The sequence below is a fragment of the Aotus nancymaae genome, unplaced genomic scaffold, assembly GCF_030222135.1.
Source record: "Aotus nancymaae isolate 86718 unplaced genomic scaffold, 86718_ANA_hifiasm-v0.15.2.pri h1tg000028l, whole genome shotgun sequence".
Taxonomy (NCBI): Eukaryota; Metazoa; Chordata; class Mammalia; order Primates; family Aotidae; genus Aotus; species Aotus nancymaae.
In genome coordinates this window covers 3368804-3380205 of record NW_026988441.1, presented here as the reverse complement: position 1 = coordinate 3380205, position 11402 = coordinate 3368804, and the positions used below count along the sequence as shown (strand labels likewise).

Genomic DNA, 11402 nt, shown 5'->3' with positions numbered 1-11402 from the left:
AAGATATAACGGTCTCTCACTTGAGATAACGCTTGTATTTTTTGTTGTTGTTTTTTTTTTTTTTAAGATGGGGTTTCCTTTGGGAGGCCGAGGCAGGTGAATCACGAAGTCAAGAGATCGAGACCATCCTGGTCAACATGGTGAAACCCCGTCTCTACTAAAAATACAAAAAAAAATTAGCCGAGCATGGTGGCACGTGCCTGTAATCCCAGCTACTCAGGAGGTTGAGGCAGGCGAATTGCCTGAATCCAGGAGGTGGAAGTTGCGGTGAGCCGAGATCATGCCATTGCACTCCAGCCTGGGTAACAAGAGCGAAACTCTGTCTCAGAAAAAAAAAAAAAAAAAGACGGGGTTTCACTGTGTTGGTCAGGCTGGTCTTGAACTCCCGACCTCAGATGATCCACCCGCCGCCTTGGCCTCCAAAGTGCTTGGATTACAGGGGTGAGCCACCACACCCGGCCCAATTCCTGTGTTTCTTTGTCCTACCTTCAAGAAAAGGAGTGAGGACACAAAAGTGAGGTTGGAGTGAAAGTTTGATAAGCAAAAGAAGAAATCTCTGCCTGCAGAGAGGGGATCCTGAACAGGAGTACTGACTGAGGTCTGTACTGGGGATTTTATACACTGGAACGGGGAAAGAATGTGCTTAGTCTGCGGGCTGACTTGAAGAATCCATGACTCAGCCCGGGACCTATTAGGTGTAATTTCAGTATATTCTCTATATTTGGTGTCTTTCATTGCTTTCATCAACGTTTTGTAGTTTTAACATAACAGTTCTATGAATGTTTTGTTTGTCATGTCTTTATTTGACCTTTTTTTTTTTTTTTTTGAGACGAAGTCTCACTCTGTCGCCCAGGCTGGAGTGCAGTAGCGCAATCTCAGCTCACTGCAACCTCTGCCTGCAGGTTCAAGTAATTCTCGTACCTCAGCCTCCTGAGTAGCTGGGATTACAGGCACACACCACCATGAATGGCTAATTTTTGTATTTTTAGTAGAGATAGGGTTTCATCATGTTGGCCAGGCAGGTCTTGAACTGCTGACCTCAGGTGATTCACCTGCCTTGGCCTCCCAAAGTGCTGGGATTACAGGCACAAGCCATCATGCCCAGCTGACCTATTTTTTTTTTAATGGAGCAATCATACATGGTATTTTATTTTTAATATCAGCTTTCATGTGTAAATTGCTGGTGTACAGAAATATATAAGATTATTATTTCTTTGAGATGAGGTCTTACTCTGTCACCCAGGCTGGATTGCAGTAGAACAATCTCAGCTAACTGCAGCCTCTGTTCTGCTGCCTTAAGTGATCCTCCCATCCCAGCTACCTACCCAAGTAGCTGAGACCGCAGGTGTGTGCCACCATGGCCTGCTAATTTTCGTGTTTTATAGAGACAGGTTTTTGCCATGTTACTCAGGCTGGTCTCAAAGTCCTGAGCTCAAGCGATCCACCTGCCTTGGCCTTTTAAATTGCTGAGATTACAGGCATGAGCTACCATGCCTGGCCAATGAAATGTACAAGATTGCTGTATGTTGATCTTATCCCTTGCCACCTTTACATTTTTCTAGTTCCAGAGATTTTTGAAGATTTCTTGAAATTTTCTACATAAAATTATTTCATCAGTTTTCTATTGCTACCACACAGTGATTGGCTTAAAACAAGAGAAATTTATTCTTTCACAATTCTGTAGGTCACGTATCTAATATGCGTCCACAGTTCTGTGATTCTTCATGAATCTTCAGAGGAGAACTTGTTTCCTTCCCCTTTGTAGGTTCCCGAGGCCACTCATGGTCCACTTCCTCCATATTTAAAGGTGAGATAAAATCTCTTTATCCTTCTATTTGTATCACATCACCACTGTCTCTGTCCCTCAGTGTCCACTTGCACCCTTCTGATATTGAACCTTTTGGTTCTATCACTTTGACCATATAATCCAAGGTAATGTCTATCTAAAGATTCTTAAGCGGACCACATTTGCAAACTCCCTTTTGACATATCCAGTAACACAGGGATGACTTGCACAACCATATTTTCTGTTTGTACACTGTTTATTTTTCTCCTGTCCTCAAACCATCACCCTTCCAAAAAAGTGCTGTGATTTCAGGCCTCAGATACCGTACCCAGCCTGTCACTTTTATTTGCTTTTCTTCCTTTATTTCACAGGCTGGAACCTTTCATACTGTGTGGAATAATAGTGGTAACAGTAGACTTCCTTGCTTCATCCTGAACCCTTGGGGGAATCTTTCTGACTTTCACCAGAATGTATGATGATCATTTATAAATTGGTAGGTGATGTTAAGTTGAAGAAGTTTCCTGTGATACTGTTTTACATACTGACTGCAGTATTTTTTTTTTTTTGAAAAATACTTTTAAATTGGCAACTGTCAAAAGAGATACACAAAAAGACTTAGAACAAGGCAGAAACCCCCAGACAGGTGGTTTTTTCTTTCTTTTTTTTTTTTTTTAAGACCGAGTCTCACTTTGTTGCCAGGCGCCAGGCTGGAGTGCAGTGGCACAATCTCGGCTCACTGCAACCTCCGCCTCCCGGGTTCAAGCAATTCTCCTGCCTCAGCCTCCCGAGTAGCTGGGACTACAGGCGCGCGCCACCACGCCCAGCTAGTTTTTGTATTTTTAGTAGAGACGGGGTTTCACCATGTTGACCAGGATGGTCTCGATCTCTTGACCTCGTGATCCGCCCGCCTCGGCTGCCCAAAGTGCTGGGATTACAGGCTTGAGCCACCGCGCCCGGCTAAAGTTTTTTTTTTTGTTTGTTTGTTTGTTTTTTGAGATGGAGTTTCACTCTTGTTACCCAGGCTGGAGTGCAATGGCGCAATCTCGGCTCACCACAACCTCTGCCTCCAAGGTTCAAGCAATTCTCCTGCCTCAGCTTCCTGAGTAGCTGGGACTACAGGTGCGTGCCACCATGCCCAGCTAATTTTTGTATTTTTAGTAAAGACAGGGTTTCACCTCGTTGACCAGGATGGTCTCGATCTCTTGACCTCGTGATCCACCTGCCTCAGCCTCCCAAAGTGCTGGGATTATAGGCGTGAGCCACCACGCCCGGCCACTGGTTTTTTCTTAATTCATCAGGCTGGAGCGGAGTTTTTATTTTTTTTGTTTTTTTTAAATTTTATTTATTTATTTTTTTTTTTGAGACGGAGTTTTGCTCTTGTTACCCAGGCTGGAGTGCAATGGCGCGATCTCGGCTCACCGCAACCTCCGCCTCCTGGGTTCAGGCAATTCTCCTGCCTCAGCCTCCTGAGTAGCTGGGATTACAGGCACGCATCACCATGCCCAGCTAATTTTCTGTATTTTTAGTAGAGACGGGGTTTCACCATGTTGACCAGGATGGTCTCGATCTCTTGACCTCGTGATCCACCCACCTTGGCCTCCCAAAGTGCTGGGATTACAGGCGTGAGCCACCGCGCCCGGCTTGGAGCGGCGTTTAAACCAAACTGGAGGGACCATTACAGCTCTGACCACAACCTATTCTCTATATCCTGGCCTCCTTTTCATTGGCTGGAAGCCGGCTCACTTCATCCAAGGGCCTGGTTAGAGGGCATTCATGGCTTCCGCAAGTTAGAGCATCCCTTGCTCCTGGTGCTAATGGTGCCACTCAACCATGGGACTGGAGCATCCACTTGGTCCAGAGCTTGTATGATAGGAGCCGTAAATGACAACTTTGGTGAGGTCTGGAGACTCCAAAGCCTTCAGCTCGAGCGTGGCCTTTCTCACTTGCTTGATGTAAGAGATTCGAGATCTGTCCAGGCTGAACATGGCTTCCAGCAGCTGCATGTGGACCTGGAGCACCTCTGGATCTTTGAGGTCTTCAGGAAGTTTCACCCACAGCGGGATATTTCTATGTCCAGTGGTGTTCCCATCTTGTAACCCTCACAACTAAAACTACACTCCTGCGTGAGCCAGGCCTGACCACGCCCGCTGACCTGCAGCGCTCATCAGTGTATTTGATTCCCACCAAATGTATGAAGATTACAGTTTCTCCACAACCCTGCTTATGAAGCAAGTTCACTCCACACTGGTTTCCAATGTGTCTGAGTTAAATGAGAGAGAATCCCATGCATACACAGTAAGTCACAAGAAGTGACTGGGATTTGTGTGTGCTGCTCCTAAAAGGGTCAGGAAAGCCACCCAGTGCAGATGCAGTCTGTGTGTGTGCTCCACTTGCATCATAGCTGGGGGAGTCTGGAAGGCGGCTCATCCTGGGTTTCATGCTCCAGGGATGCGTGGCACACTGGTTTAAAGGTGGAGGCCAAGATGGCCAGGGCAGACCTGTGTTACTTACAGTTAAATGATTACAAGGTTGCTTTGCTTTTTATACACTGAGATTTGTGTCACAGACCAAATATTGAATTAAGAAAACTCCAAACTATGATGCAGTAAAATAAAAATTAAGGTCTGTAAAAGCAGAAATTGGTAACGGGAGGCCTATAGTGACCACCATCTAAGAGGCTTTAAAACCGCGGAAGGCAGTGGTGTGGTGGCAAGGCAGGAAAGACTTCTTTGGTCCCACACTCTCTTCCTAATATAGGGTCTGCATGAGGGTCTCCTAAAGAGGGCTTGTGCAAGAACTCTGGGAAGGAATGCAACCTCTGCTTACAAGACTCGGGAGGGTCTTTGCAGATGGAAGCTTGGGAGGCTGGAAAGTCTTGCAGGGCAGAGAGAACCAGAATGCCACAGGTTCTGCCTATGTTCTCAGAATATGGAGGAATTCTGATTGCTCTGTGTCCGCAAGGCTAGGGAGATAAAAGCCCCTTGATGCATCGTGTGTGGTCAGAACTTATGGTGCCTTATTGGCTGAGCCTCTTTGCAGATGCACCTGGATGGACAGTGGGTGATAAAAGCTCAGTGTCCTAAGTTAGCATTTCTTAAAAGAACCACATTTGCTATTGAATGCTGCAGACACATGCTCTTCCCCCAGCTATCTTCCTTCGCAATCCCCCTCCTCACAGCCCGCAAGATTAACAAGATAATGCCCCTAATAAAAGCGTGTGGAGGACAGAGCTCAATGCCACCATGGTTCGTCCAGTGAGAGTGCAGAGTGCGTTGGCCCCCTGGACTCGTACTGTTCAATTCTGCTCTTGTCTTTGTTTTATTTCTTTTCTCATTCCCTTGTCACCGCCGGGTACAGGGTTGGGCTGGTTCCTAACAAAAGGGTGTCCTCTTCTGGGAGGACTGTTATATCCTGTCCTCTGGTCAGGATGGACAGGATCCTGGCCTTCCTCTCAGGATATTGCTTTTCCAGTACATTCTATACTCATTCTTGGAAATTATGACCAAGAAGTCAGATGCAGCTGGGCTAGTTCAACCCACTTGAGTGCCATTTGCAGTCCCCCACTGACCCAGATGCGTCCCTTAGTAAAGCTAGTACATTCACATGTGCACTGACCTCCCTGGATCTGGAGGTAGAGGTTGGTCTCAGGAGATTGAAATAACACCTTGACTGGGAGAATCTCAGTGCAACATCATTGAGATAGGGCTAGATGTATTTCACTAGGCTTAAGAGGACTGCCGCCTCAAGCAGGATAACCTGCCTAGAGCAGTGCCATCGCCAAAGATCCCAGTGATGTAGGTGAGAAGTTGCTATTCAGGTGCAAGAAAAGTTCTTCAGGTGACCCCACTGTCTGAAGCCAGTGGTCCTGCTTGTGGGTCTTACATATTTGTGTTTCAAAAATACCTGAGGTCCTGATGTGCAGTCCTTACCTCCTGTGCACAGTGACTCATGCCTATAATCCAAGTACTTTGGGAGGTATAGGCAGAAGTATCACTTCAGGCCAAAACTTGGAGACCTGGCTGAGCAACAAAGTGAGACTCTATCTCTATAAAATAATAATATAAAACAATAAAAAATTAGCACAGTGCAATGTCACAGGCCTGTACTTCCAGCTACTGCAGAGGCTGAGGTGGGAAGTGCCCATAAACACAGGAAGTCAAGGTTGCAATGAGCTATGATTGTGCCACTACACTCCAGCCTGGGTTACAGAGTGAGATCCTGTCTTTAATAATTTTAAAGTCTAAAAAACTTAGTAATTTACACCTATTTTTAAAATTTATTGCCTTTTTTTTAACAAAAAGAAACAGTGACCTAACTTCACACTGGCCTGAGTCCTCTATGCCCAAGGTAGTGTCCCTAGGAAAGTCTCTGGAATTGAGCACAGGGCTGACCCTCACTCTCTGGAGTGAATGGGAATAGAAATGAAAAGTATTTATCTTCTGGGGGTATTGGCATGATATTGCACATTCCACCCTGGCAGAGTTTTGCATTTCACCCTTTAGCTTCCATCCCCTTCACAGACAATTCCAGTGTCTTAATTCAATTCCTCACATTTGTCTGTCTTTCTTTTGTTCTTTCTTGTCTTTTTGATTTCTTTTTTTTTTTCTTGGTTCTGTCTCTCTCTAGTTTTTCAACTTCTCTTTTCACTGTCTCTTTTTTCACTCTCCTCTCTCTCCTTCCAGAGTAGTTAGGACTTAAGATCCATTTTAATAGCAGGAATTCTCGTGGATCTAATCACCAACCGATTTTGCTCTGTCCCTGCAAGATCTCTTTCTGGACTGCTGAGCAGATCTTGCTTCCGAAACCCTAAAACAGGATCGCCCCTGGCCAACATGGTGAAACCCCGTCTCTACTAAAAAAAATACAAAAATTAGCTGGGCGTGGTGGCGTGCGCCTGTAGTCCCAGGTACTAGGAAGGCTGAGGCAGGAGACTTGCTTGAATCCAGGAGGAGGAGATTTCAGTGAGCCGAGATTGCGCCACTATATTCCGGCCTGGCGCCTGGCGCTAGAGCAAGACTCTGTCTCGGAAAAAAACAAACAGAAAAAAAAATAGGATCGCCAAGTCAGGCAGAGAGAAGCGCAGGCTCCGCCCAGGGATCGCACCTGTCTCGGCTCAGCCCTCATCCCGGCCAGGTCTATACTACGCACGCGCAATTTCCTTCAGACCCGGAAGCGGATCCCGTAGAGTGAACAATTCCTGTGCTGTTTCCGGTAGACCCGGAAGCCGGTTGCTTGGGAAGAGGGGCTAGGCACAGCGCGTGAGTTTCCCTTTTGTGTAGATTAAATTTAGGCTGCCCGGTTTCTCTGTGCTTCTACATCCGCTTCCATCGACCCCCGAGTAAATTCAGACATCATCTAAACAGTCGGAGTAGCTTCCCTGTGTGGTGTTTTTTTTTGAGACAGAGTCTAGCTCTGTCGCCAGGAGCCAGGCTGGAGTGCAGTAGCGCGATCTCGGCTCACTGCAGTCTCCACCTCCTGGGTTGAAGCAATTCTGCCTCAGCCTCCCATGTAGCTGGGGCTACAGGCATGCGCCACCATGCCCAGCTAATTTTGTATTTATTTATTTTTTTGAGACAGAGTTTCGCTCTTGTTACCCAGGCTGGAGTGCAATGGCTCGATCTCGGCTCACCGCAGCCTCCGCCTCCTGGGTACAAGCAATTCTCCTGCCTCAGTCTCCCGAGTAGCTGGGACTACAGGCGTGCGCCACCATGCCCAGCTAATTTTTGTATTTTTAGTAGAGACGGGGTTTCACCATGTTGACCAGGATGGTCTCGATCTCTTGACCTCGTGATCCACCCGCCTCGGCCTCCCAAAGTGCTGGGATTACAGGCGTGAGCAATTTTGTATTTTAATAGAGACGGGTTTCACGATGTTGGCCAGGATGGTCTTGATCTCTTCACCCCGTTATCCGCCTACCTCATTCTCCCGAAGTGCTAGATTACAAGTTTGAGCCACCGCGCCCCGCCTTCCCCGCCTGTTAAAGCCGCTTGGAGGCTTGGGGCCGGGCGCGGTGGCTCACACCTGTAATCCCAACACTTGGCAATTCTTTCCTTTTCCTTTATTTGTAACTATTTTAGTCTGTAGTTGGTTGAATCCGTGGATATGAACCCCAGAGATACCAAGGGTTGACTTTAGACTCTGCCTGCTCATTAGTCACATAAAAGTCTTCTATTTCAAGCACTTTGGAGGCCAAGGCGGGCGGATCACCTGAGGTTGGGAGTTCAAGACCAGTCTGACCAACATGGTGAAACCCCGTCTTTAAAAAAATAAAAATAAAAATAAAAAAAAAAGTTTTCTTTTTCATGAGATCCACTTTTATGGTATCTCAGTGATTTTGTTATGTAACTTTTTTCCCCCCTTAACAGTGCCCTCCAAGCACATCAGTTTTCATGCTGACAATTTGGTTATGCCAGTGAGAAGCTGTAACATGCAGACTTTAAGTGGAATTAATAGGGTTCAGTACTGATGGAGGTTTCAGGCAATCACTGGGGTTCTTGGAACATACTGCCCATGGATAAGGGGATTCTACTATATTCTGTATCTAGAATTGAGCCCGGTAATCCACAGACGGCTGAGGGGACTGTGCTCTGCATGGGGTTTGGTCAGGATCAAGTGTGCTCTTAAGAGGAGCTCAGTCCAGCCCAACTCGGCACTGCTGTAGCATGTGTGCGTCGCTCACCAGGAGGGGAGAGAATTTTGAGGAAAGAAGTCAAGCACTCACGTGTTGATCTTCCCGTAAGAGATCAACAGTGGGCAGCAAAGGACCATCTTTCCACAGAGTGAGGTCTTCCCTTTTTGTGTGGCTATGGCACAGGAAGGGGATGTGTTGATTCTAAGCCCTAAACAGCATTATTTTTGATATTTTGACATTATTCATCCTATTATAATTAATATATTCTGTTAATGGCTATAGTGTTTTATTCTTCTTTCTGGTCTCCATTACATTTGTTTTTCTTTTTTTATTTCACTGTCTACCATTTCTAATAGTATGGCAAAAAAAAAAAAAGTGGACATACTTGTTTTATTCTCAATCTCTGTGGTGAACCATTCAGATTTGTTTTTTGTTTGTTTTTTGAACTATTAATAATGACATTTTTCTTAAGGTTTGTAGATGTTCTTCAGTAAGTTGAAAAATTTTGCTCTATTGTTAGTTTTTGAAAGTTAGATCATAAACAAGTGTTGAATTTTGTTGTATTTTTTCTGCCACTATTGATAGAGTCCTGTGATTCAAAAAATTTTTTTTATCATGTTAATATTGTGGATTACATTGATTAAATTTTATTTTATTCTTCTTACAACCCAGTGTAGACAGAACACTAATTAAATTTTAAATGATTAAACAGCCTTCCATCCTCAAATAAACCCCATTAAATCATAGAGTACAAATCTTTTTTTTTTTTTTTTTTTTTTTTTTTTTGAGACAGAGTTTCGCTCTTGTTACCCAGGCTGGAGTACAATGGCACGATCTCGGCTCACGGCAACCTCTGCCTCCTGGGTTCAGGCAATTCTCCTGCCTCAGCTTCCTGAGTAGCTGGGATTACAGGCACGCGCCATCATGCCCAGCTAATTTTTTGTATTTTTTAGTAGAGACGGCGTTTCACCATGTTGACCAGGATGGTCTCGATCTCTTGACCTCGTGATCCACCCGCCTCGGCCTCCCAAAGTGCTGGGATTACAGGCTTGAGCCACCGCGCCCGGCCCTACTTTTTCTTTTATGAGAGAATCTCACTCTGTCGCCCAGGCTACAGCGCAGTGGTGCAATCTCGGCTAACTGCATCCTCCGCCTCCTGGCTGAAACAATTTTTTACCCCAGCTTCCTGAATAGCTGGGACTACAGGCACCCACCACCATGCCCAACTAATTTTTATGTTTTTAATAGGGATGGGGTTTCACCATGTTATCCAGGCTGGACTTTAACTCCTGATCTCAAGGGATTTACCTTCCTCAGCTTTCCAGAGTGCTGGCATTACTAAACATATAAGTGGTTTAAGCGTGATTACAATGTGAATATAACAACCATGTTAGTGTGGATTCCTTTCAGTATGAAGAACTGAAGTGTGTTGTGTAGATTTGGGGTGGAAGTCATTGTTGCAAGTATGTTAAACTTATCAAAGTTATAGTATAATAATGAAACTTTAAATTTGCATAACTTGGCCAGGTGCAGTGGCTCAAACCTGTAATCCCAGCGCTTTTGGAGGCCGAAGCGGGTCCATGACTTGGGGTCAGGTGTTCAAGACCAGGCAGGTCAATATGACAAAACATTATTTCTAATAAAAATAGAAAAATTAGCCGGGCATGGTGGTGTGTACCTGTAATCTCACCTACTCAGGAGGCTGAGATCAGAGATTGTTTCAACCCAGGAGGTGGAGGTTGCAGTGAGCCTAGATTGCACCATTGCACTCCAGTCTGGGCGACAGGGAGAGACTTTGTCTCAAAATATTAAAAATACGAGGCAGGAGAATTCCCTGAACCCAGGAGGCAGTGGTTGCGGTGAGCCGAGATCACGCCATTGCACTCCAGCCTGGGTAACAAGAGTGAAACTCTGTCTCAAAAAAAAAAAAAAAAAAAAAAAAGAATTTGTTTTTGTTGCTGTTTTTATTCTTTTGAATCCCACCTCCACCACCAAGAAGTTTTTTTTAAAGTCACATGAGTGTTCTGCGTGAATATAGGTAATTTTATGACCTTATCAGAAAAATACTATATTAACGTTTCTTTCTTTCTTTCTTTCTTTCTCACTTTGTTGTTTAGACTGAAGGTCAGTGATGTGATCTCGGCTCACTACATCCTCTGCCTCTTGGGTTCAAGTGATTCTTGTGCTGTCATTGTTTGACAGTACAGAATTTCCACTAAATTTTGTTATGCTGACATGAGCTTATTGTGGATTATTTACCAATGTACTATATTGTATGGTTCTTCAGCATTTATTTGTATGCAGTAAATACGAAGAATATATAGTTTTCTCTTCATTGATATGACGGTAATGTGTTTTTTGCAAACTGTTATGCACTTTAGGATCACAGTGGAAAAATGCTCCTTACCTTAGGTTCATACATGTTTATGCCCTGTCAGTGTTTTTCATGATACTGAAAATAGGCTTCTGTAGAAATGATTTGTGGTACATGTAATTGCCCTTAATTATTTCTTTATTGATTTTTTTTTTTTGAGATGGAGTCTCACTTTGTAGTACAATGGCGTGATCTCAGCTCACTGCAGCCTCCACCTACCGGGTTCAAGTGATTCTCCTGCCTTAGCCTCCCGAGTTGCTGGGATTACAGGTGCTAGCCACCATGCCTGGCTAATTTTGCCCTTTGTTAAAGAATCTTATTCCTTTTGTGTTCCTGTACTATACTTTGAAGATCATGTTGGGAAGTTTAAAACAATTGTTCTTTGTGTCGTGTTTACACATTTCAGTATTATTACCATTGGTGCTGAATTGGAAACCTATTGGTGTTTACATCTTGTAGATGTCTCTTCCAAATGCATGATGAAGGCAACATGCACAGGACAACGTAATACAGAAGTGTTCCCCACAAGAACATTGCAAAGACATGAAAGTCATCACATGAGAGAAAAATCTGTCCAGTGTAATGAGACTGGCAAAGCCTTTAATTGTAGC

General features: G+C 44.6%; 1 pseudogene; it reads right to left on the bottom strand.

The window, feature by feature from the left end:
- Window positions 1–3525: 3525 nt before the first annotated feature.
- On the bottom strand, window positions 3526–5336 carry LOC105724301 (developmental pluripotency-associated 5 protein-like; annotated as a pseudogene).
- Window positions 5337–11402: the final 6066 nt, after the last annotated feature.